General features: G+C 37.2%; 1 protein-coding gene across 3 annotated transcripts in view; it reads left to right on the top strand.

The window, feature by feature from the left end:
* Positions 1 to 17912: 17912 nt before the first annotated feature.
* CCSER1 (coiled-coil serine rich protein 1) overlaps positions 17913 to 26034 on the top strand; it is a 1330630-nt gene continuing 1322508 nt past the window's right edge. For 2 of the 3 annotated variants that reach the window (XM_047856870.1, XM_047856872.1), the window contains exon 1: positions 17913 to 18364. The gene's annotated coding sequence lies outside the window, so the exon portion shown is untranslated. Of the gene's footprint in view, positions 18365 to 18943; positions 19001 to 26034 lie in introns of those variants that run through there. The other variant, XM_047856871.1, reaches the window with a different exon arrangement.

Genomic DNA, 26034 nt, shown 5'->3' with positions numbered 1-26034 from the left:
TCATGACCAGAACCAAAGTCAAGAGTTGAACACTCAACCTACTGAGCCACCCAGACACTCCATAAAAACAAAACTTTAATAACGTACATACTTCCTACATGTAAGGGAAAGACCCAGGAGAACTGAGAAACTCTCCAAAATAGCCAAAACCATCACCTTAAATGTTGACTTTACCTAAAGACAAAAGACAATGTTGAAGATAGGGAATCAGTTATGGGAGGCTAGCAGGAAAAGCACAGTATATAAGGATAATGTCATTATACAGATTTAAGTTCTTGCCTTCTTCCTTATAAGAGTTTCTAGATATTGAGTCAACCTTCTTTTCCAGTTACAGTGAGGGAGACACCCTTCCAAAGGTCTCTTACAAAAGAGTTACCTCAAAAAAAAGAAACAAATGGAAAAAAAAAAGAGCAACTTCTACTCAGTTGTCTCAGCTTCACCATTGTCTCCTGTTTCTTAAAAATAACCAGTTTAGGGGCACCTGGGTGTCTGACTCTTGATTTTGGCTCAGGTCATGATCTTACAGTCTTGAGATCCAGCCTGGAGCCAGGCTCCATCCTGGGTGTGGAGTCTGCCTAAGACCTTCTCTCTCCTTTTCCTTCTGCTCCTTACCCACTCGTGCTCTCTCTCTCTCGCTCTCTCTCAATAAGTAAGTAAGTAAATAAATAAATAAATAACCAGTTTAAAATAAGCAACACGTCAAAGAGACATATTTTGAAGTGGCAAAATCTGCTCTCCTTTACTGTGAGGAAAAAACAAGATGCTGTTGATTGTTAAACAGGTCTTATTTAAGTTCAATCCAAACTATTAGCATTAATGCAAAAAGAGTTTTGGAATCCTTGATATTAAGAGGAACGTTCTGGGACTCCTGGGTGGTTCAGTCGGTTGAGCTTCCAACCCTTGGTTTCAGTATAGGTCATGATCTCACAGTCTATGGGTTTGAGCCCTACATCAGGCTCCGTGCCACCAGTGCGGAGCCTGCTTGGGATTCTCTCCCTTTCTTTCTCTCTCTGCCCCTCACCCCCTCCCCCCTCAAAATAAATAAATAAACTTAAAAAAAAAAAAGGAACTTTCTGCTTTTTCAAAATGTGCACATATTTTTACCAGACTGGAAAAGGGTGAACAGACATCATATATGTATTGGAAAAAAAATGAAATCACTTCAGATTCCATTGTACTCTCAGCTATACAATTTATTGTGGCATGATTTAGCACTCCTAATTTATGGTAATAGCCATAAATTCAGTCTATGTGTTCATCATGAATGTCTCTGCCTTAAGCCTTTATATTTTAAAATGTATTTTAATATTTTAGCTTTAATTTTGATGAAATTTCAACTCAATACTATGATGGTCTGTTAATTACAAATTCTTTTAGAAGGCAGCTGCTTACTTCTCTACAATTTATAGCCTTTTAAACCTACTCAGATCAGCTTTGAAATATATAATTATGCAGCTTAAAAGTCATTTGTAATGATCATACTTCTAAGATAATCTTGTATTTTAGATATGAATAGAGTAAAAATCAAACTACATCACTAAGATTATTTGGGTTCAATTTCAAAAAGCTACATTGCTCGTTCACTTTTTTACTTTCATATAGTCATCATACAGATCACACAAAGAATTTTTTTTTCCTGGAGGCCAGTCTTTAAATTCAACAGCTAGTAGTATTAAAAAAATGATTGGGAGTTGGAGGTGGGGGCGAATATATGTAGAGAATATTGGACTGAACAGAAGCTCAGGCAGAGAGAAAAATACCTCCTGTGTATAACAAATAAACAGTGCATGATCTCATTTGTACCTCAAGACAAGCTACTAAGATCTCTATTGAATTAACAATGAAGCACTTTAACTGTAATGCTATGGAATTCACTGTGGCTATTTTAATATTTGTGGCAATTTTATTTGGAGTAAATATATATACATATATAAAGAATTAGAGGTCTTTTCTATATGTATTGTGTTAGTATGGGTGGAACAGCTGCCATTTAAGATAGGGAGCTTTAAGCAAGGTATAGTGATATTTGAAAAAGGAATTATTTTTTCTTCTCCTGGCATCAAATAGAGTCAAAAGCCTTTATCTATGATAAGCAGATTTTTAAATAAAGAGTTATGAAAATGAAGGCATATGTAGGAAGCATTTTCTTTTAGATCCCTTTTCACTGTTTCAAATTGTCTTTTATTTCCCAGTCATTTCTATGATATTTACATTCAGGTAGCTGAATCAGCAAAGGGGTTATTAGAACAGACTAGTAATGGAAATGATTTGCTCAGGGATCCCTGGCAGTAAAAGCTTCAGTATAGTGGTGCAATGCTAAATGATTTGCATGCTGGTGGGGTGAGGATACTACAGCCCTGTGTTCTTTTCCCCACTTCCCGCCTCAGTTCCTGCAGATGGAATTAGGCTCACGGAAACTTACAACTGAGATAGAGAATTATTACTTTTCAAGTAATCTCTTTAAATTGCATGGAACAATATTTTCTTTATAAATACCCGAGAATAATCCCCTTCTTTCCTATATTATGTAAATTGTGTTGAGTTTCTAATTTTGCTAATGTCAGAGTGCACGTAGGACATTCTGGGATATTGTAAATATCTTGGATTTAAAAAAAAAAAGGTTTTTGTTCTAACATCAAGAATAAATATGTCAATTAAATGGAAAGTAGTCAATGATCCAGAAAAGAAAAAAAAAAAATGGAAGCATAAAATGAATTGAGCATTATTTTTCCTCTAAAGCCCTAGGCTCCAAACACATTGGCCTAGTTTCTGTTCCTCCTACCTAGGAATATAGCAAGCTTGTTTCCACCTTAGGGTCTTTGAGCTGGCTGTAGCCGGCTCCTTTTTGTTATGCAGATCTTAGTTTAAATGTACTTTCAAAGAGAGTCCTCTTCTGACACACCCCAACCAACGTCAGCCAATTGCACAGGGTATACTTTTGATTTCTTTTCCTTATAGCATTTACCATTTCTTGAAATTATCTTATGTATTTGTTTATCCATTTGTTATCTTTCTGCCTGCCTGCCCAGTAGCATTCTTCTACCTACTCGAAAATAAACTCCAGGAAAGAAAGAACCCCACCTTCCTTGACCACTGTTTTATATCTAGCCTGGTCTTAGAACAGTGATTAAGAAATCTTGAGTGTTTAAAAAATATCTGTTGACCACTTGGAAACGTGTTATTTCTTAGCAGATGTTATGTTTAGAAAATAAAGCTAGCTACGTTCTGGTCAATTCCAAAAAAATATATAATTCATGTTTTCAACACTTATTTCTACTACAGAGGGTAATTTGGAATTATTTTACATGTATTTAGTTGCACAATAAGTTGGAAGAATTTACCTATTCACTGAGTTAGCAATTTGGCTTTGGTGAAAATTAATAACAATAGATACCATATACTGAATACTTGCATATGTACTGTGCTGAGCATTTCCATTCTCTCTTATTTAATTCCCTTAAACACCCAGGGACAGTAAATATTATTACTACTGTCATTTCATATATGTGGGGATTAAGAACTAGCAAAGTAACTTACCCAAAGTTGCTCGGCTAGTAAAATGTGGAGCAAGGATTGATGTCAGTTCTGTGCAACCTGCAAAGGCAGTATCTTAATTGCAACATTTTATGGCCTCTTATTGGATAAGTTGCTATGTCTAAGTGTTTTTCTTATTTGCACAGTAGAACCATATTTTTTCTTTTTTTATAAGATATACCTTCTATTTAAGCAATAGTCAGCTGCAGCACCTGGATGTCTCAGTCCGTTAAGCATCTGACTTGGGCTCAGGGCATGATTTAGCTGTACCTGAGTTTGAGCCCCATGTCAGGCCTGGAACCTGCTTTGGGATTCTGTGACTGTCTCTCTCTCTCTCTCTGCTCTTTCTCCCACTCATGCTCTGTCTCTGTCTCAAAAATAAATAAGCATTTAGTAATAGTCAGCTGCATGCTTTTTCCCCTGGTGTTTGTTATTGTTTTATTTTTTGAAGTAGAGATGTAAACTATCTAATCATACTTTTTCTCTTTCAACCAAGGCTAAGGCTGTCTATAAATATAGAAGAATGTGAAGGAAAAGAATTCAAATGGTGACCCTACTTCTATGATGGCATTAGCACACTGCCTAACCAGCAAATATTCCCTGAAAACTCTGCCGGATGTATACTACCATTCTATGGGACCTTGTTCTAAGGATTTGGAGGCAGGCTTCCAGATGCTGGAAATAATGTATTCAACTGGTAGCTTAATTCTTGAAAATGGAGTTACATGCTTAACTCAAGGAGTTACAGTGTAGTCCATCTTGTGGTTGGTTTATTTAAAAATGTATTCATTTGATTGAGACATTTGAAGGAATAAGATAGTATCCACCATATGAGTAAGACCTCTGTTGAAGGCAGCCATTGTGATTATGGTAAAGAAGAAAAAGAAATAGGAGTGTGAGGGATGGCAACAAGGAGAAGAAAAGAAAGGGGGATAACAAGGAGAAGAAGAAAGACAGGACACTATTAAAGGCATAGTAAATAAAGGAGAAATATTTTATTTACCTTTAAAAACATTTGCTTTTTTTTTTTAAAGCAAGGAATCCTTTTCTGTAAAATGTATTACATAGAGTTTTTTTTATACAACTATATCTTCTGCAAAAAAATTAAAAATCCTGCAGTTACATTAAGGAAAAAGAAAAAAAATTTAGGTAAGCTCTGTCTCTCAAAAATGTGAGGGTACTAATACTACTCTATGAGTTTTACAGAGTATTGAGCGGAAGAATGTTTAGGAACATAATAACTTCATGCAGATTGTTGAGGCATAACTTGCTATTGTCCTGAAAATGTAAAACCACTCTCTTTTTAAATTTATTTTTGTTAATGAACACATATTTAATATGGTAGCACATTCTATATACTTCAGCACTTATGTTGCCCTTAAAAATTTTTTTTCAAGTAGTTAATCAGTGAGGCTCTAGGCATATTTTTTCTAGAACATTGAACATTAACACAACGAATGACAGATGTGCCTTCATTAGAAGAAAAAAAACAAATTGAATGGATAACATAAAAATCACAGTCTCATGCTCTGACTTGGAAAAGCAGGTGAGTCATGTTATTGCAAGTAATACAGTATTAATCTGGACATTATAATTACAAGGAAAACGTGACTTTTTATAGGTAATCTAATCCTACAGCTGTATGATCTGATTTTATCAAGATGTGGTATTTCTAACAGATCTAATTTAATGTATAATCCTTAAAATTTTAGATATGAATCATTTTTAGGCAGATTTTCATTGTTTACAGTTAAAGCTTATATGTGTTTATAGCTATAAGATATAGACCTTTAGATATTTTATAACTTTACATCTAAATTTCAAAAAGTCCAATTATCTACCTCTCATTAGCTGGATCTTTAGGAAAAGAAATTTCTGAGTGTATACTTGCTCTAAGCAGTTAGTAACACCCTGACCTATATTTTGAGGCTGTCATTTATGCAGGATATGGATAAAAATAGAACTCTCAAAAAATGTATGATATATAAAAATATTGAGTGAAATATGCACATTAGCATAACCATTTGAGTTTGGGAAGAAGACTCTGATTCAATTTAAACTTGAGAATGTTCTTCAGTCTATTTCTTTCTATCTTTTATTTTTTAGTATATCTTCCAGTCTATTTTTAATTGTGTCCCCCCTAAGTAGTAGCCACAGGGTATGCACCAAACGCATAACTTAACAACTGTTCCAACATACAATGATTCCTCAAAACAGTACATTATCTTCTTCATTGAGGCACTTTAGTTGAACAAAGGATTTCAAAATAAAACAATAAAAATAATGTTTTGATGTCAACTAAATAAAAACATTAAATAAATGAGAAGTTGACTAGAAAAATAGGTGATTTTTTCATCTATTGATTCTCAAGATAAAAAGGGAAATTATAGAACTGTAATTTTTCATCTTTATGGTTCTCAGGAATATGTGTCCACTGTGTTATTTTTCTTGACAGAGATTCTCAAATATATAGGTGGCATAAATATTTTCTTTATGTCCATGTGAATATGTCCATGTGAATCTTGAAAAACATTTAAGACTTCTGAATTAGCAATCTCATCTTATTTTAAATGAATTTAAAAAGTAAAAAAATAAAAAGTGTAGATTAAAAATAGTTTTGTATATAGAATTATTGAATCATTATATTGAAATTAACATAACACTATGTTAATTATCAACAAATAAAATTAGCTTCATAAATTTAATGTTTAATAATAATACTTCCACACACAAGATTATTTGAATATGAAAAAATCAACAAATACTTATTAAACTCAAAGAATGGAATAATTATTTTGCTGCCATGTATCTAACATAATTTATATAGTCAAGCCGAAGGTATGTTTTAGAACTCAAGCCATATATAACATCTGATAGGAATCCTTCCCTGACAACCCACCCCTTAAATTTGGTTTATTTATACCTATATTATATAATTTTAAAAATCCTGTTTTGCATCTGCTAGAGCCATCAACATACAGTTTAGTAAGTATCTGTTTATTTATTCATGTTTCCTTTTAGATTATCAGCTGTCTGGACTATATCTTTTACTTCTCTATCTCCATAGCTTACTTAGCGCTCTGCCTAGTATATTGCCAATGTTTAATTAAAGTTTGTGAATATTTATTATTCACCTTTGTATCTAGTTCCTGGCACATAGTAGACACTCAATAAATATTTGTGGACTGGAGGAATAAATGAATGAACGCCATCTGCTTTTAGAATCACCGTGAAGACACATTTCTCAATTAACACATGCCTCATAAATAGTGAAATTAGAAAAAAAACTTCCATAAAAATGTTTAAAGTTTATGCAAAATGGCAAAAATTTGCTTCTGTTTTTCAGAAAAGTCAGTGAAGATAGTGTTGAAACCCTCTTATCCCCTTGATGCACTTCCTGTATGTGCTTCTGCACTGAATGTATGGTCTTGTGCTTTTATTCACTGATTCATTATTCATTTAACAAATAATATTGAGGATCAGTATGTGCAAGGCACTCCTGTAGGCACGTGGGTAGGTACAGAAATATCCCTGTTCTCATTATCTTTTATATTAGTGGGGAAAACAGACAATGACTAAGATTAATGTATACCATATATACTGTTTAGATAGAGATAAATGCTAAGGAACAATAAAACAGGCAAGAGGACTCAGAAGTGGATGTGACCATGTGTGTGGTGGTAGAATTACTATTTTAGATGTAACAGCCAGAGATGGCTTCACTGAAAGGACATTTGAGCAAAGTCTGAAAGAAAGTAAGAAGGGACTCCTGCAGGTAACCAGGAATTGATTCACAAAGGGAAATGCAACAACAAATAGTGGTGGTATGGGAGGGAAATTATGAAATGCCGGGCCTGTAGACCTTTCTGACAACTTTTACTCTCAATGTGATAAAATGCCATTGCAGAATTTTGAGAACAGTAATATGATCTGATTTAGATTTTTCCATAATAACTCTGCATACTGTGCTGATAATATACTGTGAGGGACAAAGGTAAATGTAGAGATGGGTTAGAATGTTATCACAATAAGCCCGGTGAAAGATGATGGTGGCTTAAAATAAGTCATAGCCGCTGAAGTTTGGAGAAGTGGTTGAATACTTTTTATGACGTGAAGATAATGTCAACAGGATTTTCTAACATACTAGAAAAGAAAAAGAGAAACTAAGAATTCCCAAAGGTCTTTAACACAAAAAAACAGAAGAATAGGGTGGACATTGAGACAGGAAAGACCACATACAGAACAGGGGTTGGGAGGAACTCAGAAGGCTTTGAGTATGTTAAGCTTGAGATGTTTCTCTATAGAAGCAGGAACACAGTATGGGCAGGTAGATGTGATTTAGGAGTTCAAGGGTAAAGATAGAAATTTGGATGTCATCAGCATTCAGATGGTACCTCAACCCTAAGCCTTAATGAGCTCACCAAAACAGTGCGTATAGATAGAAAACAGGAGTTTTAAGTCTTGAGTCTTGGAACACTCTAGATTTAGAGGTCATGGAGGTCAGTTGGATCCAGCAAAGGAGACTGAGAATATATAGGGAGAGAGTTTGGAATGAAAACAGGGGACTGTGGTGTCCCAGAAGCCAAATGGAGGAAATGTCTAAAATTATGGTAATTTACGATTTAGCCATTTTTGACTCTTTTCTTTCCTCACCATCCACATCTAATCTTCAGTATTCTTTTGGTTCTTTCCACAAAATATACCCTGTAAGTATGTGTTTCATCAGAGAAGCAGAAGTAATACGAGTCATATGGACTTAGTCATATGGATTTATTATAGGGATTAGATCTTATTCAATTATGTGAGCTAAGAAGTCTATGGAAGTCCATTGCCACTGAATTTATTGGTGGGTTTAAAGTCACTGAGATCAACAGAACTGGCAGTTAGGAAGAAAAGCTGTGTGGATGGTGGGGTCAGCTGGGACAAACTGGAATCATAAGGATAAATTGGACTTCCAGAAGATAATCTCTACCTACATGTGTCTCCCGCCACCCCCAACCTCAACATTACATGTGATATGCACATGGTGATATGCAGAAGGACTCTTCACAATGGAGCTTCCTATACCCTTGTACATGTACACTCTGAGAGGTTAAAAGAGGAGTCCTAGCAGGAGCTGAGAAAGCTGCAGGTATAGCTGCTGCCCTAAACCAAAGAGGTAAGCTAGCAGATGAATAACAAGGAGTGTGTGCTGAAACTGCATCCGGTTCCCTTTACTAAACTTCAGCACGCATAAAGTTGCTTCTTCCACCCAGATCTCATGAAGACTTTTTCTGGCAACTCCAATGCAGGAAAGGGAATTCTGGGAAACACGGTTTCAGTTTAGCTAGATCAACACAGTACAAAGTCATTACAATCCAGAATCTACTAAAATAAAAATGAAGACTGAGAGTTAACTTGGAATCATTTGTTACTGTCCATAAATTGCTGTAATTAATACTGTTCATAAATTGCTGTAATTAATGTAATTAATGTATTAATGGATTATTTCCTTGAAGACCTTTTGTATTGTACTTTATATTATATTCTAATCATTTGTTTCCATGACTGTCTCTATGGTGAGAATTTTTCCCCCCATTTTGGTTGCCAATATTTGTCTTGTTTAACAATTTCAACACAAATTTGTTGAATGATTATGATCCCTTCAAATTCTACTTTTTTTTATAATTTTAAGCAAAGATGTGTTACAGATCTTTGCTAATAAGAACACAAGATTGGTGAGAAATTAACACAGTTAATATAGATCTTGAAATAATCCTTATCTATCATGCTAGTGAATATATTCTTCCAGTATGCCTAGTCTGACTCTTAGTCTGTCACTTTTATTTAGTTTTCTAGGAAAAAAGTAATAAATATATAACTGTGTTTAACTTTTGCTATTTATGTTGCATGACTACATGAATGATTATGCTTAATTTATCTAGTAAGTCTCTCCACCAGGACTACTTGTAGAGTTATTTCATGATGAATTTTCTTGTTTTCCTCACCTCTTTTATCATTACAGGTTTTTATTCAGCATTTACTTCCTATGATTCAGCCTTATACCAGAGTCATCCAATACACCAAAATCTCATGCTATTTTTCAGATATGTGGCATTCTATTGGCTGGAACTTTCACTCATAGACGTGACTACAGTATACGAAGGAGAAGAAAACTAATTGATAGCTGTTTATTTATTAATCAGCCAAAAATGTAAACACAGTAATACAAATCTCACTTCCAGCCTCTTGGAGACAGTTGAGTTTATTCTGAGGTTTTATATATCTTCCTAAGTCTTAACCTGTGCTGAGGTCTGAATGTTTATGCCCCCCACCCCCATTTATACACTGAAATGCTGAAGTCCAATGTGATGGTGTTAGAAGGTGGGGGTTTTGGGAGGTGCTTAGGTCATGAGGGCCCACCCTCATGGATGGGGATTATGGTTCTTATAAAAAGAGACTCCACAGAGATCCTTTGTCTCTTCTACCACGTAAAGACACAGTGAGATGGCACTGGCCATGAACCAGGAATAGGTCTCTCATCAGAACACAACTGTGCTGGGACCCTGACCTCAGACTTCCCAGCCTCCAAAGGTATGAGAAATAAATTTGTCGTTTATAAACCGTCTGCTAATGGTATTTTGTCCTGGAAGCCTCAATGGACTCAGACAACCTGCTCTGCTTTTGCATCAGAGTTTACCACACTGCTTCCTATGACTGAATATTATGTGTCTAGTTGCTCCAATGATTCTGCAACCATCACTTTTCCAGTCAGTTTAGAAGAAAGATAACTTACAAAATATGTTCAAAGACAAAAGACTTCTAATTGTTTGGAGGGAAACAAAGGCTTTTAAAGGAATAATGAATAAGAAGCCTTCTCTAGCACATACAATTTTCAAGAAGTGATAAAAAGAGTAAATCTCAAGTCTTACACACACCACCTTGTCTCACCTGAGCACACATTATTTTGCTTCAACTGGTCACTAGGGATCTAATGAGGAGTAAATCAATCAGGAGCCCACCATTGGCTTATAGTCTAGTGGGAGAGATTTCTCTGGTTGGGGGAAAAAGACAAAGTTAAAGATTTGAAGCATGAGAAAGATTCAAAGCTGCTGTTGCTGGCTTGTAGAAGGAAGCAGCCATATGTCAATGAAACAGAGACCTTTGTACTACAACTTCAAGAACTGAATTTTGTCAACAACCAGAAAGAGCTTGGAAGCTGATTTGTACCCAGAGCCTCCAGTGAGAACTCAGCCTGTCTAACACCTTGATTTCAGGCTTGTGATACTGAGCAGAGAACTAACCACATTTTGCAAGAATTCTGACTCATAGAACTGTGATCTAATAAATCGAATTTTATTTTAGGCTACTATGTTTGTGGTAAATTTGTTATGCAGCAGTAAAAAATGACTATAGCTTGTTTTTACTCCAAATGGCTGGCTGGAGTGGTTAGCTTTGAAGCTAGAGGGTCTACTTCCAAGATGGCTCACTTATCTGGCTCACAAATTGGTACTGGGTGCATGTGGAGTCTGTCAGATGGTACTGAGGGATGAAGGCATCAGTTCTTTTGCATAGGTCTATAGGTCCCTTACATGATCTCCATAACAAGTGATTATGATCCAAGAGCAATTGTCCCAAAAGAACAGGGAGAAGGTGAATGGAAATTTTTGAATTAACCTAGGAAATTACATAACATTGTTTTCATAATATTCTATTGGTGGAGGCAGTCCAAATGTTCTTCTCAGGTTCAGCAGAAGGGACATAATCATTACTTACTACTCAGTCAGAATGATTTCAGCATCTCCTTGTAAGAGGTACATATGGGAAAGGATATTTTGTGGCAGTCATATTTGAAACCTACAATTACATGGTGATTTAATAATTCACTATCCTAGTACCTATCTCATTGGTTAAAATGTTGACATTTGGAGAAAAAGTTGGAAGTGAAGACATTGCAAATAAAGCATTGTTACACCCCAGTAGTTGGTTTATGATGTAAAAAAAATGGGTTTGGATATATAACATACATGCACGTAATAAATCTCATAATGACAAAGGTCAAGAATACTTGCTATCTTAAAAAAAGTTTTTTATTTATTTTGAGAGTAGGGGAGGGGGTTGTGGGCATGAGCAGAGGAGGGGCAGAGAAAGAGGGGAGAGAGAGAATCCCAAGCAGTCTCTTGGCTGTCAGTCCAGAGCCAAACACCTAGGGCTTGAACTCACCAACCATGAGATCATGACCTAAGCCAAATCCATAGTCAGGAGCTTAACCGACTGAGCCACCCATACATCCTAGAATACTTGCTATCTTTAACATTAACTTCAATTTCTAGAAAACCTCCAAGATGTTGAAGATGGGGAGTTAAAATAAAAATTAAGATCTATTTGAATGTTAATGGGTTATTTTAACTTCAGTTAATATGCTTTTAACTTGAGTTACGTCACTACTGATTTCTTAAACACTTATTCAATATTTAGCAATTGATACAGAGCATTAACAATAGTTACACTCCAAACATTGTATATTTTGATTTGTATGGTATGTAAAGGCTAAGAAATCACAGAAACTGCTATTCACCCAGATATAAAATGTAGGCAACTATTCCATTACAGAGTTTACTATCTAATTTAGGTTTATTTTTTCCAGAAAATGAATAAAATTCAAGATTGTTCTTATTTACATAATATGATAGTAAGTAAATATTATAAAGCAATAAAATTAGTCCTCAGCAGATCTAGACTGAAAAAAAATATAACAAATTATTTCTCTTCATCTTCTACATTTGGATGATTAAAAGTAATTGAATCTCATTACTGAGTGAACCAGACATAAAGGAAAAACACTTTAATTCATGATAGCATGTGCATTCATTACTGAAGTAAAAAATTTGGTCAAACAATGTATAGACTTGGCAAAATAAAAATGATTTTCATTTTGCATAATTTCATATGTCTAGAATTTCACAATATAAGAGAAGCTTTATACAAATCACAAAAACTAGGAAATGCATTTTTCACATTTTAATTACAATTCACATGTCTGTATCTCCTGCTGTGATGTTTTGTTAAAAAGAGTACTCATTTGTGAAACTGCCAGTATAGAAACTGACAGATGGTAAGACCAGTTTCCAACCTGCTTAAGTACTGGTTTAATATGGTTTAGATTATTTTATTTGCATTGTCTGTTTTTACTATATACCTAAGTAGTACAAAAGTACTATGACAGCTTTGTTACAGTTCTTCTATTATAATTAAATCTAGTTATATTATTTATATATAAACTTATTGTTATAATTTCAGATTTTATCAATACACTATTTTTAGAGATGATTTAATTGATTATTTTTCTTTAAAAAAGTGTCAGTTCTATTTTTTCTTAATGAAATTCCTACAAACACATAGATGCCTGGGGACAATCATAATAGAACAACTCAAAAATTCAGAAAAAAAAGTCACTTTGATAGATGTAACCCATAGACATCAGTAAATGAACTAATTAAATACTTTTTAATATTTCAATCTGAAAAAAAAGTATTTAAACATGAAAATTACCTCATGTGAAGGTGAGAAATCCTAAAGTTATACTCCAAAAGACCTCATTAATCACATTTGGATATATAAACAAAAAGAAGAAAATTATATGAAAGGAAAAGTTTCTACTGGTGAATTAGCTTATAAAAATTCCCTTGTTTTATGTTGATAAACATTATTTTTAATACAGTTCACTTCCTTTAAAAAATAGAGGAATGAATTCAGAGAACATTAATATTAATGTCATTTCTTGCCTCCTGCTATAGCTTCAACTTTTCTTAGCTTTCTAAAGTGGATAATCTCTCCTGGAAATTCAGGATTACCTCAGTTACTGGGTAAGTGGTGCCTCTCCACACACACCTTCTGCTTACCATTCTTACCATTAAAATGGGCTCAGAATTGGTTCACTTTGTAAACCTGGGACTTGGTAGCCCAGTGACAAGGACAGTGGCATACAAGCACCTTAATAGTCTTGCTATCACATTTGCGCATGGGATGGAACCTTGGTGTCTATGTAGTTCCCAGATCAAAGACAGCTCATGCAGAGTATTACGACCTAGTCATCTGGACTTAGATTCTGCCAAGGATTCCTCTCTGAAATCCTGATCAGTTGACCTAGCTGGCCTTTTAGTTTCATTCACAGAGTAAGAACATGAACAGACCCTGCTTTTCTGCAGGATTTCTGCTGTGAAAAGACATTTACTAGTCCCCATTACCAGTGTTCTGAAAGATAATTCTATCTAAATTCTTGTGTACTGTGCTCTGTCTACCTGGAGGTTGCCCCAAATTAATACCATATTAAAATGGAGTTTTTCCTGTGCCCTCTGGACCCTGAACTACAGTTTGGTCAATTCTCCTGTCTTCTATCTTGTACTTTTTCATCAGTCCTTGATCTTGAAGTATGTGCAAGTTTTAGCCTTGATCTCCATTAAGGCTCCTTGCTCTAAGGTACTTATAATACCACATTCATGTTATAACAGTTATCACAAAAGGATAATTTACCAGGCTGCCTGATTTGGGCTCAGGTCATGATCTGACACTTTGTGAGATCCAGCTTGGCAAGAAGCTTGCTTGGGCCTGTTTGGGATTCTCTCTTTCTTTCTCTCCTGCCTTTGCTCCACTGTGAGACCACGTTCTCTCTCTCAAAAATAAGTAAACATTTAAAAAAAGTATAATTTAAGAATGTTTTTTTAATGTTTATTTTTGAGAGAGTGTGAGCAGGGGAGGCGCAGAGAGAGGGTAACAGAGGATCCAAAGCAGGTGCTGTGCTGACAGTATTAAGCCAGATGTGGGGCTCTAACTCAGGAACTCATGGAGCTGTGAAATCATGACCTGAGCCAAAGTCAGATGCTCAACCTACTGAGCCACCCAAGTGCCCCAGAAATTCAGAATGTTAATAACAAATTTACAATTATTTTTTCATTTATTTTATACTATTGTTATACTATTGATTTTATACTATTAGGCTAAAGCAAAGAGAAGTGGCCTTCATCTAGCTTTGTTCATAAAGACTGGATAATGATGACAGGGTACGAAGTAAATCAAAGGACGATAAATGGCTAGGATAAAAAAAAAAAATGCAAGTTTTAAATTTATTTTCTGATACTTCATCTATATTGTTTGAAAATATTTTGAAGTGAATCCACTTTCTAAAACATACAGTTCATTATAGTAACTGCATTGTAAAGAAAAATGATCTCTTTACCTTCCCTAGGCACTAATTTTACTTTTTAGGTACCACTGCTGAAGAGTTCCTAATTTGGCTCATCACTTCATTCAGTGGGAATTCAGTGCACATAAGGGGCACATATGTAATTGGCAACCTAATTTTTCTGCTTTCATCAAATGGTGCAATGCCAAATCTTCATTGAACTTGCCAGTTAAATGCACTTGGGAACCAAACAGCAGCAAGCATAAGAGATGAAAATGAACAAATTGGAAAGAATCATTAACTTTCTGTGTTTTCCTATCACAACAAAAATTGTATCATTGAGAGTGTAGCAAATTGGGAAATTCTACTTGAAACATTAAATAATCTTAAAAGAGAATAATTCATTTGACTTAACTTCTGAAATGTTCATTAGAATTTATAAATGCAGTTTCTAGTACAGATTTTTTTTCAATCAAAATACAAAATAGTTAAAATGAATCAAAGTTTTAGAAGTGTTTTAGGTTATACATTTTGTCTTTCTGGTATAGTGTATATGAATGTTAGACCTTACGTTGGAAGCAAAATTGTTAGAAAATTAAGCGAGAAATGTTGGCTTATTTAATACCTTAATGAATAAAAGCAATTGACAGATTGTCATGGTTCTCACTAATTACAAATGCAATTGAGAGTGTGAAAATTACAATCAGTTGTGATTACCAAAAAATGCCCTTGAAATATCTGGTCTAATGTATAATTTTGAAGTATGCAATATAGAGTCATTATTAAATTATCATTTTTGATGACAATTAAATAGAGAACTGGGACCAAAAAACCAAAAAAAACTTCCTGAATATGATTAAATATTATTCTTAGGGATAGAGGTTTTTTTTTTTTTTTTTTTTTTTTTTTTTTTTTTTTGTCTATTTGCAGCTTGTAAAAAGAAACACATCTTTACTGGCTAACTGTAAATGTTCAGACCAGGAATATGTCTTCTGCAGAATTTTCCTTTGCAGTGATAGCAGGATTCCTTTCATAAGGACTTTGGAGAAAAGTTTCCTAACATTTTTCATTCATGAGTCCAAGTACTTAAGACTTTGAAAATCCTTGTTTAACTCTAAAAAATAAATTTTGTAATCCCTTCTTGCACTGGAAAAAGTAGGAGGGAGGTAGAAGGAAAATGCCACAGGGTTTAGATCAGCTTATTTCGTAATTGTCAAAAGCTAAGAAACTATTAAGTCTTCCAACTAAACCAGGTGTTCTGAATAGGAGGTGGAATGGACAGTAGAGTAGGGACAACTTAGGTTGAGCTCCAGCTGTATCAATTAACCTGTATGTTACCTAATGTTAACTACCAACCCTCCCCAAACCTGACTTTCCTGGTCTGTAAGACTAAGGAAATTATAATTTCACAGGGCACACACACATTAAATCTCAACATCCTTTGTTAGTACATCCATTTTCCAGGTTTAATCAAAGGAGCTAAAATGTCCTGTATTTATATGTTATTGATCTATTTATCCACTGGTCCCAACCTTGCTTGATTATACGCTTAAGCCACTTTTAATGGACTTTATCAGGCTCTAAACTCTTTATATGAGACAGGGAAAAACTTTAGGGAGGGAAAATCAGAGTGAAGAAGGTAAAATGGAGAATAAAGGGGCACCTGAGTGGCTCAGTTGGTTAAACGTCTGACTTGAGCTCAGGTCATGATATCATGGCTCTTGTGTTTGAGCCCCGCGTGGGGCTCTGTGCTGACAGCTCAGAGCCTGGAGTCTGCTTCAGATTCTCTCCCTCTCTCTCTGCCCCTCCCCTCACTCTCTTAAAGATAAATAAACATTAACAAAAATTAAAAAAATAATACAATGGAAAATATATAATGGACAAGCATTTGATAAAAACTTGAGGACATAGCAATGGCCATGAGCTACTGATAGACACTGAGTTGTCAACCTTTCCACCACCCTCTAGCCCCCATCTTTTGTCACATTTATGAGAAAAAGGATTTTCCATAGCTGTCACTCCAAATCAGAGCTGTATCCATGCCAAAATACACATTATACTCATTCAAAAAGCACACCTTGCTTTTATAACCCAATATATTCATATTTCAGCAGATTGTGGCCAGTTAGATTATTTAGATTACTAGAAGCTCTTTCTCAATACAGTACTGCGTGAGATCACAAAAGTGTTCAGCAGTCCAGTTAGGGAGGTAATGTCAGGTGTACAAACTTAACACTGGAGATGTATCATCTGTCTACATGCCAACAGAATGGGTTAAAAAATGTTTCCTACACACACACATGCACACACAGTTAAATACACTTCATCTGCTGTATTGTCTGCCAGACATAAATATATAGGAGTGGAGATAAAGAGGGGCATGGATGGGAAAGAGTTCAGGACCCAGTGCAAACCCAAAAGGAAATGAGGCAATACAATGGGAGAAAGAATCTGGAGAAATAAATCAGGTAAGCAATAGCACCATGCATCTGAAATCTTCCCCGTCTATAAACCGGAAAATTTTCTCTAGGGGCCATCAGTCAAATGATATCAAAATGGTAGCTGGTTCTGTTTGTAATTCCCGTGTGTCCATGACCTTAGGTGTAGGAACACAAGTACCACTCCAGGTCGCAGTCCCAATGCTTCCATTATCCTACAGAAGAACTGAGTACTGTCAATAATGGTTCCTGGGAAGTGTGACTTGCTTAGAGGAAAGGAGTCAGGTTTCTTTCCTTGATGCCAAGGAGTGAAGAGACGCGTCAGGATGTGAATAGGTTACCAGAGAAGGAAAAGGGGAGAAAGAACCTTATAATTTCCTCCCTGATAGGTGGAAGAGAAAGAAGGTAACTGGTGGTCTGGAGAGAGAAAAGATACAGTGCATTTTCAGCATCCCCGAGGTCCCTTCGCATTGCCTCAGACTCCCCCTTCTCCTGATTTGAACTGCCAAAAGCACTTGGACTCACGCACAAGGATGGGCTAAGGGGAAAGCCAAGTCAGCGCGGTCGGAAAAGGCTTCCCTTAAAATGAAAACTCAGCAACGGGCCAGCCGTGGGTGTGCGCGCGTTAATGTATGAGTATGCGTGCGTGGTAACCAGCAGACGCAGTTGGCTGGGCGCCGCCCTCAAAGCCCCCTCCCCGCTCAGCGTTCCCCCCCCGCCCCGCCAATCCCTCCCTATAAAGGCCGCGCTCGCCGCCGCCCTCCTCGCAGTCGGGGAGCGCGGCCTGCCGTGGAGGTGGCCCCGGCGCTCCCCACACAGTCACACTCCGCGCACTCACACACTTGGAAGCGCCTCCCCACGTCCCTCCCCTGCCCTCCTCTGGCTCTGCTCTTCTCTCTCTCACCGCAAATAGTCGCCGACCGACTGCCAATCCGTCTCTCTCTCTCTCTCTCTCTCTCTCTCTCTCTCTCCCTCTCTCTCTCTCTCAACAACATGACTGACTGGGAAGCGGTGGCTCAGGCAGAGCAGCTCTGCTGGCGCAGGCAGGAGAAGGAGGATTATTAAAAAAACACAGCTCGACTCTGCAACTGGAGTGGAGAGAAGGAGCCCAACAGCCGAGAGGGGAGGGAGGGCAGAGGAGGGGGACCAGGAAAGACACCCCCGTGCCCCGAAGACACACATTCCTGAGTGCCCAGGAGGAGCCTTAACAAGCGGCGCGGAGCCCTTCAAGGTAGTAACGCCCTCGGTGCCCCCGCGCCCGGAGGGTCGCGTGTTGCGTCGCTGCTGCGCTGGGGCCAGCCCCCGGCGGACGCGGGGTGACTGCCGGGCAGGTGACCGCGCCGTGCCCGGGGCCGCCCTGGAGCAGCCCCCGCCCAGGCCCGGGGCGCCGGCGCCGGGCCCGGCGTGCGCGGCGCGGAGACCTGGCCTTTCAGGCAGGGTGGGCGGGGGGCGGACGGGCTAGCTCGCTGGCGGCCCGCGACTCCTCGCGCGCTGCGTGGCCTTTTCCTCCGCGCTCCTGAGCGTTCTGCTCCGGGTGGCGGCGGCCGCCGCTCCGGGGCGATGCAGAGCGCGGCCGGCCGAAGAAGCAAGAGTTGGCGCAGGTTCCGGGCCGCTCCCCTCCCTCGCCGCTCGCGTCCCGCAGGTAGGGGCGGTCGGCCAGCGCTGGCTCCCCGGGCTGCGGGCGCCGGGGCGGGGGCGGCGCCGTAGAGGGGGAGGGGGGCGGGCGGGGAGCCCGGGGGCTCCCGGCGGAGCCGCAGTGCCCGAGTCGGGACCGCCTCTCGCCTCTGCCTGCGTGTCCTCAGGCGCCGGCTTCCTGGCTTGGAGGCGAGACCTTCCCCCGCGGAGGCAGGAACGGCAGCGACTTAGTGTGAACAAATCGCTTTGTGGTGGCGCGTCAAGGGCTGCGGGGAGGGGTGTGTGTATGTGTGTGTGTGTGTGTGTGTGTGTGTGTGTGTGCGTGCGTGTGCGCGCGCGCGCCCATTCGTGTGTGTTCGCGCTCCTGACTAATCAATGCTTTGGCTCACCTGAAAAGATAATCAGCCTTCAGGTGAAACCCTTGGGCCCCCTCAGCTTTTGGCTTGTGTCCCAGGGATTCGTACAGGCGGTGCCATCAAGGGGTAGGGTTGCGCGATAGGGTGACGGAGGGATTTGTGAATGGTGCTTCTCTGCGCGTGGAGGCTGAGCTTGCTGATGTAAAGGAGGAGGTATCCAGAGTGAGAAGAAAGGCTATTTATGGCAAAGAGTTGTGAAATTTCTCGGGGTTTCCTTTAGTGTATCCTGAGCCTCTTTCTCCCTACCCCCTTCTCTCTCCTCTTCCTCCCTCTGTCGTTTCTTCCATTTGTCCTCTTCTTTCTTAGAATTAGAAGCAGTTCTGCTTTTTTTCCCACTCTCGTGGGACTTGGAATATGAAGTGAAGTCAGAAATCACTTGTTTTTTTTACAGGTAGAAAAAAAAAATGTTTCTTAGAAGTCCGATCTCTGGGCCTTTAATGTTCTTACGTACTTGTTGTCCACTTGTCTTATCTCTTAAGGCCATCACTAGGACCCACAAGACACAAAGTACCTACTTGGTTTCAACAGCTTTCATTTTTCGTATCTTTACAGTTGAATGCCTTCCCACTGAAATGTAACACATTTTCTCCATGTCTACCCTTAAGAAAGGCTATTCAAAATAATGCTCACACATTTTACTGTAAAGCTGGTTTTATTAAAAGCCTTGGAAAGGAAAGAGAAGCAGACACCTGGGTGAGTTTATATCGATCACTACTGATTAAGGACTACCTATTTAGAAAATACCTAAAATATTATGAATCTAGACGGCAACACAATTTGTTTCGGTTTCTTTTTCTATTTGCTTTATAATCAGTAGAGATTCCAAAGACGTAACTTGAAGCTTAGAGAGGACTTGGAACAGTATCTACCAATAATGCTTTAGCAAATTTATGTTTGTTTTTAGAAGTAGGAACCTGTGCTTTCATTGAACCTAACACTGGGTCGTGACAGAGAGTAGGACAGTAGGGTATCTGTACCATTTTAAATTGCGATGTTTCTAAGCGCCTGCCAAGCCCAGTGTTTTTAAAACATTGAAATTCCAACCACTCCTTCATTAATTTCACAGAGAAGAAAGAGTAGTTAAGTGGTCAACCTATTGTCAGAGTGATTTGTCTTCATTTGATATTAATTAAGGAGTTTATTTTGATGGAAACATGCCAACTGTTGTTGGTTGTTGTTGTTGCTAAGTGTGAAAGTAGCTTTCCTTAACAGTCCTGTTCATTTTGAAAACAAAGCAGAGTTAAGGATTTGTTATTTTAATTTAGTTAGATTCCTGTTGGTTTAAAATACATTTTTGAAGTGCCTCGCTGGCTCAGTGCCAGTCCATAGAGCATGTGACTTTTGATCTGGGCCGGGGATCTCTACCCCATGTTGGGTATAGAGATTACTTCAAAAATAAATATACTTTCAACATTGGAATCTGTGCAGTTTTATATTTGACATTAGAACTTAGACTGAGTGCCTTATTCTGAGGTTTGCTACCTTAACTTTCCTGAATCACTGGAATGTAGAAATGATGGGGAATTTTAAAATGTACTTGATGAATTATATTACTACAATCATTAAAAAGTTATGAATATTTTGTTCTTTGATGCTGTCAGAGAATCAGCAACTGTTTATTAGTTTAATGATGTATTATTTATACTATAGAATATTAATTTACATCAAATTTATCAACATAGTACTCATAATAATTGACTTGGCTTGTGCAAGGTACTATCTAGGCATTGTGGAGGAACATCAGACTTCCTCCCTGCCCTTCAGGAGCTTACTCTCCAGTTGGGATGAATCTGATGCACGTGTTTGAACAAAGTTAACAATCCATGACAGTAAGAGATTGCATGTCTAACAAGGACTGCAGGAAATCAGAGCATGACGATAACATTTCATACTGGTTTTTTTCTGAAGGGCTTCAGGGGTAGGTAAGATTTGTTTGGTCTTGGTCTTAAGGGATAAATCGGATTCATGGCTTGTCGATAAAACCGTAAGGTGTATGATGGAAGTCTCCTAGAATTTTAGAAAACAATTCAAGACGTAAGGGGAAATAAGTTTGTTTTGAAATAGATTTATATATTGCAAAGTGGTTGAATTAGTTGTGTGAAGGGCAGGGTGAATTGGTTTTTGATGTACAACATTCTATACACTCTATTCTTGAAATTAATTGAATTTCTGTACCTAAGAGGACAACTTTTTGATTTTTTATTGCCTTTGAATGAACAAAATGCTCAACATATACTTGTAGAGAATATTTACCGTAAATATTTAAAAATACCACATCACATGAAAGTGTTGAACTTGGTATTAGTAACAAGATATCAGGTATAACCTCTTTATAGTTAGGGGTTTGAGGTACATCCTTAACCAACTCTCCTTAGATTTTTTCTAAAGAAAAAAAAGAATGAGATACGTAAAAGAACAGTTATAGTAGTAGTGAGCATTCACTGAATGCTTAATATTTTTTTCTTTATATAAAATATGCAATCTATTAAATGACATTTTCTGTAATACTTTTGTTTTAAAGTTATTAGGATGCATTCACATTATAGTTAATATATCTTTACATTATTTTCCATGGATATAGAGCTAGGATGTAGGGTTTGTGGGGAATAATTTTAGAATTGTAGTGATTTTAAAGATTTTTTAAACTTCTTGTAAATAGATGGTATTAATAATAGGAACAGGTCCTGTCTCTAAGCATTCGGAACTTAGCTTTTTTTTTTTGTATATATGTTTTTGTACAAACATAAAGCTGTTTAAAATACATTTCCCCATTTTAAGAACTCAAGAGGAAACATCTGAATTGACTTTGAGCCTGTCTTTTCAATATGACACCTTAGAAGTATGTTATGGTGACAGTAAAGAAATAGTACAAATATTAGATATGACTTTCAATAGATAACAGAATTACTTTCAGATTAGGTGGATTAAAAGATTTTCACATATATATTTTGTTGACAGTGACTAGATAAGAATTATTACAAAAGCGAAAAGCCTATTAAATTGCCAATTTCATATTCATGTAGGAATGAGATGATTTCCAACATAGTAACAGTACAAACTGGCCTATCTATTAATTGGTTTCTTTTGAGTTTGGTTTTAGACTATATGTCACAGGTGTATCACTTTGATAATGTAATCTCTCCTACTGAATGACTGACAGCTCCTGCATTATTTCCCTATTGGGTAGTGGTGAGATCTGTTTGCTTTATATTGAGAAATATTATCAGAAATGTAATCTTCACTATGCAAGTGTGTCAGTTAACAATAACACATGAAATCTGAGGTGGGGGAAACAGTGAGAAAAGATGGGGAGCTTGATAAAAAACACTCTAATGAAACATTCTTCAATATGTGGCTTAAACTAAATGTAACATAAAAATATAAACCTGAACAATTTAAACTGCAATTGATATAGTACCAAGATATTGTTATTACTTCTTATTTTTAAATCACTGCATTGCATTTTAAGTTGTTTTCATGTGGGCTGAATAAAATGGCCAAAAAAAAAAAAAAAAGAAAAAAAAAGGTGGTGGTTGAAAGTTCAATAGCATCTGTGGTATGATATTATATTTTTTAAGAAAGATTTCTGCTTTCATCACTGGCAGATTCAGCATATTTGACCAAATGCCTGTCCCTCTACCTAGATTAACTTAAAATATCGCTTTTGCTTTTGCATATGTATACTGCATTAAATAATTTTTAAACTTTAATTCAGCTAAATTAAAAATTTTGAACTGTCACTGTTGTCTGATACCAATATAAAATTTAAAGGCCATTTAAAAAGAAACATCTTATTATCTAATGGCAAATTCTTAACCTAGAGCAGTAGTTCTCAAAAAATGCCAAACCCCAGATGATTGAATCTGAAATTCTCAGGTGGGTTCTTCAGTGTGATTTGTAAGCACTTTAAAATTTGAGAACTACTGACCTAGAGTATTTTATAGTGAAACTTGAAGTCTTTGTCTTCTGCCTGTTTTGTAGCTAAATACTTTCCTTAGCTGTTAGAGATAACTAAGGTTTAACTATTTAGATCTGAAAAGTATTACACCCTCCATCAGAAGATTTCTGTCTTTATGTATATGCATATGTATTTCTATATTTAAAAAATTAAATGAGTTTCTAATTCTTGTGCATATATTTAGTGTTGATTGGGGAAACAATGTAAAAAGTGTAGAACTTAACTGGACCCTCAAGCCCTCAGGCTGGGCCTTATTTGTAGTCACAAAAATATGTACAATGTACAGAGTTTGACCATTTTCAGTTTAATCTTGTTGACTCTTATTGATAGTTTTGGACTTGGAATGTAATACTCATCTTTCTCTGTAAGATAACAGCTGCACAACAATAGCATCACACATGTGGAATGTTCTCAAAGTCTTAATGCTGGAATAAATTTTAGACCACATCTCTGTTTTTTATTTCCAAGATTAAAGATATATGTGTTCACATCTTGTAACTCTTTTAGTATCCCTCTTTCTCTCCTCCTTCTCTCCCTCCCTCCCTGCCTCTGTCTCTTTCTCTCCCTCATCCTTTTTCTCTTTTACAGTTATGTATGTGCTCAACCAACCCTTCCCTCAGGAAACCTTCCTTGGCCTCCTTTGCTACATCAGTTTTTCTGTTATATATTGTTTGAGTTCTGTATTCCTCTACCTTGTGGCACTTACTGCAGTATTTTATGTGTATTTATGAGATTGGTTCAATATTATGTTATCAGGGATTAACACACAGTAGATGCCCAACACGTATTGGTTGGGTAAGATGTTTTATGATTTTCCAAAGAAAGACACTTTAAAAAAGATTTTAAAATATAGGGAGTCCTAAGACCTATGTAAATGTAGGTATTGCTTTCCTTTCTGTTTTGCAAATGATGAGTTATATTTTATTAACAACAACAATGGCTCTAATGTGCTGAGCATGTCCACATGATAGGCACTTTATATGCATTATGCCATTTATTTCTTCTAACATTATAAGTTGTTTTTGTATATGTTTTAGAGATGAGGAAACTGAGTTTCTGTTCTATGCTCTGCGAAGCTATCTAAACCAAACTGTTTTTAAAAATTTTTTTAAAGTCTAATTATTTATCATGAGAGAGAGTGAGAGAGTGGGGTAGGGGCAGGGAGACAAAATCCCAAGCAGGCCTAGTGCTGTCAGTGCAGAGCCCGATACAGGGCTTGGACTCACAAAATGTGAGGCCATGACCTGAGCTGAAATCAAGAGCTGGATGCTTAAACGACTGAGCCACCCAGGCGCCCCTAAACCAAACTATTTTTTTAATTACAATGATGTAAAAATCATGAAACCAGTAGACAGAGAATGTGATGGAGTGTATCTTCTCTTTATTCCTGATTTAACTTAGGACTCAGCACTGTCTGTGCATTACCTATGCTGTTGCCACCCTCTTCAGTGATGGTGGCATCACCAACTGTTGTTGCTTTTTGGGTGATTGAACAAGTGATGGAGCACTTGCAAGGCTGAAGCTCCCATCTTCTTATTGTGTTTTTCAATACTGTTACTATGTACCCTCAGTGCCATTCAGTGACGAGTCTCTTACTCCCCTCTTGTCCGAATCTCCCAATTAGCTAATAAAAATTTGAGATGTAAACAAGTATAATTTGAAGACTGAGTGCCTTTATGCACTGATATTCAAACATCAGATATTCTCTATATTTGGTGATATACAGCTTATCTTCTGAAAAGGTTGACACAGCTTTGAGTACCTTACTCATATTTCCTTGGAAATATGATCACAGGGTAGTATCAGTTTCTTTTGGCTTTCAGCTTGCAAATCATTTATTTAAATGTGGGTTTAATTAATGTTCAAATGTTTGTAGCAAAGGAAATATTTAAAGGCTGATTCTGTAGAAGTCCATGGACAATTAAAGGGTTGAGTTTGGTTATTCTGAAGCCCTCTTACTAGACTGACTCTAACAAAGTTAGGTATTTTACAACGTGTTTTAATCAGTCAATAACATGAGTAAATGTAGATGCATACCAACATGAAGAAAAAAAAATTGGTAGTTTAAATGAGTATTTCACTTACAGCCTATTTTGTAGCTTTTGTCAGAACTCGTTTTCTGCTGCCGGAATCATTTAATCATTAACTGAAGCCTCAGTCATGCTCTTGATTCAGGACTAATCTTTCTGTGTAGTAGGAAGATTGACTGGTTTCTAACCCAACACTTTGGGTCTTAACATCAAGCCTCCCTTGATGCCCAGCTCTAATATTATAGCATATTTATAGTAATGCTTCTTTCTTATAACTGAAACTGAGGTCTCACTGAATATTTTTCTGGTAATGTTGATAAATTTACCCATTGTCACCATTTCTCTTAGCATTTGAGCAAGGCCTTTCTCTCAGTGGAGCCTTCTTTAAAGACTGAGATCCTGTCTGTAACACTACCTCCTTTCCTGAGTTTTGTGGGCCGGCAGACTGTCCCCAAAATATCACTTTTCCAGATCTCTAAACATTACCAGCTCTTAAAGGTATGCTTCATTTCCAATACTCACTTTTGGACTTCCATGAAGTCAATTATTTATGGCATATTGCCATGCTCTCAGATACTCATGCTGGTTGGACTTCTTAGAAGTATTTACAGCTGAGTCTCTATAGTGCCTCTATTGCACTATAGACCTTAGTGCCAGTCTATTACAAGGTTCTGACCATCACAAGACCATCACCTCATTTTACTACATGTAATCTTCCTTTACCCGGCTCTGTCTCACAATAGAGCTACCTCATTCATCATCATTGACAAGAAACATTTTGTAAATGCTTATTATGTATCAGTCACTCCATTTTAAAAATAATGCACCTCCTGGGCTTCCTAAAGTTCCTGAATAGCTTAAT

This window comes from Prionailurus viverrinus, chromosome B1, assembly GCF_022837055.1.
Source record: "Prionailurus viverrinus isolate Anna chromosome B1, UM_Priviv_1.0, whole genome shotgun sequence".
In the NCBI taxonomy this organism is placed as follows: domain Eukaryota; kingdom Metazoa; phylum Chordata; class Mammalia; order Carnivora; family Felidae; genus Prionailurus; species Prionailurus viverrinus.
The sequence above is the reverse complement of the archived record's forward strand: the minus strand, read 5'-3'. Positions and strand labels throughout refer to the sequence as shown.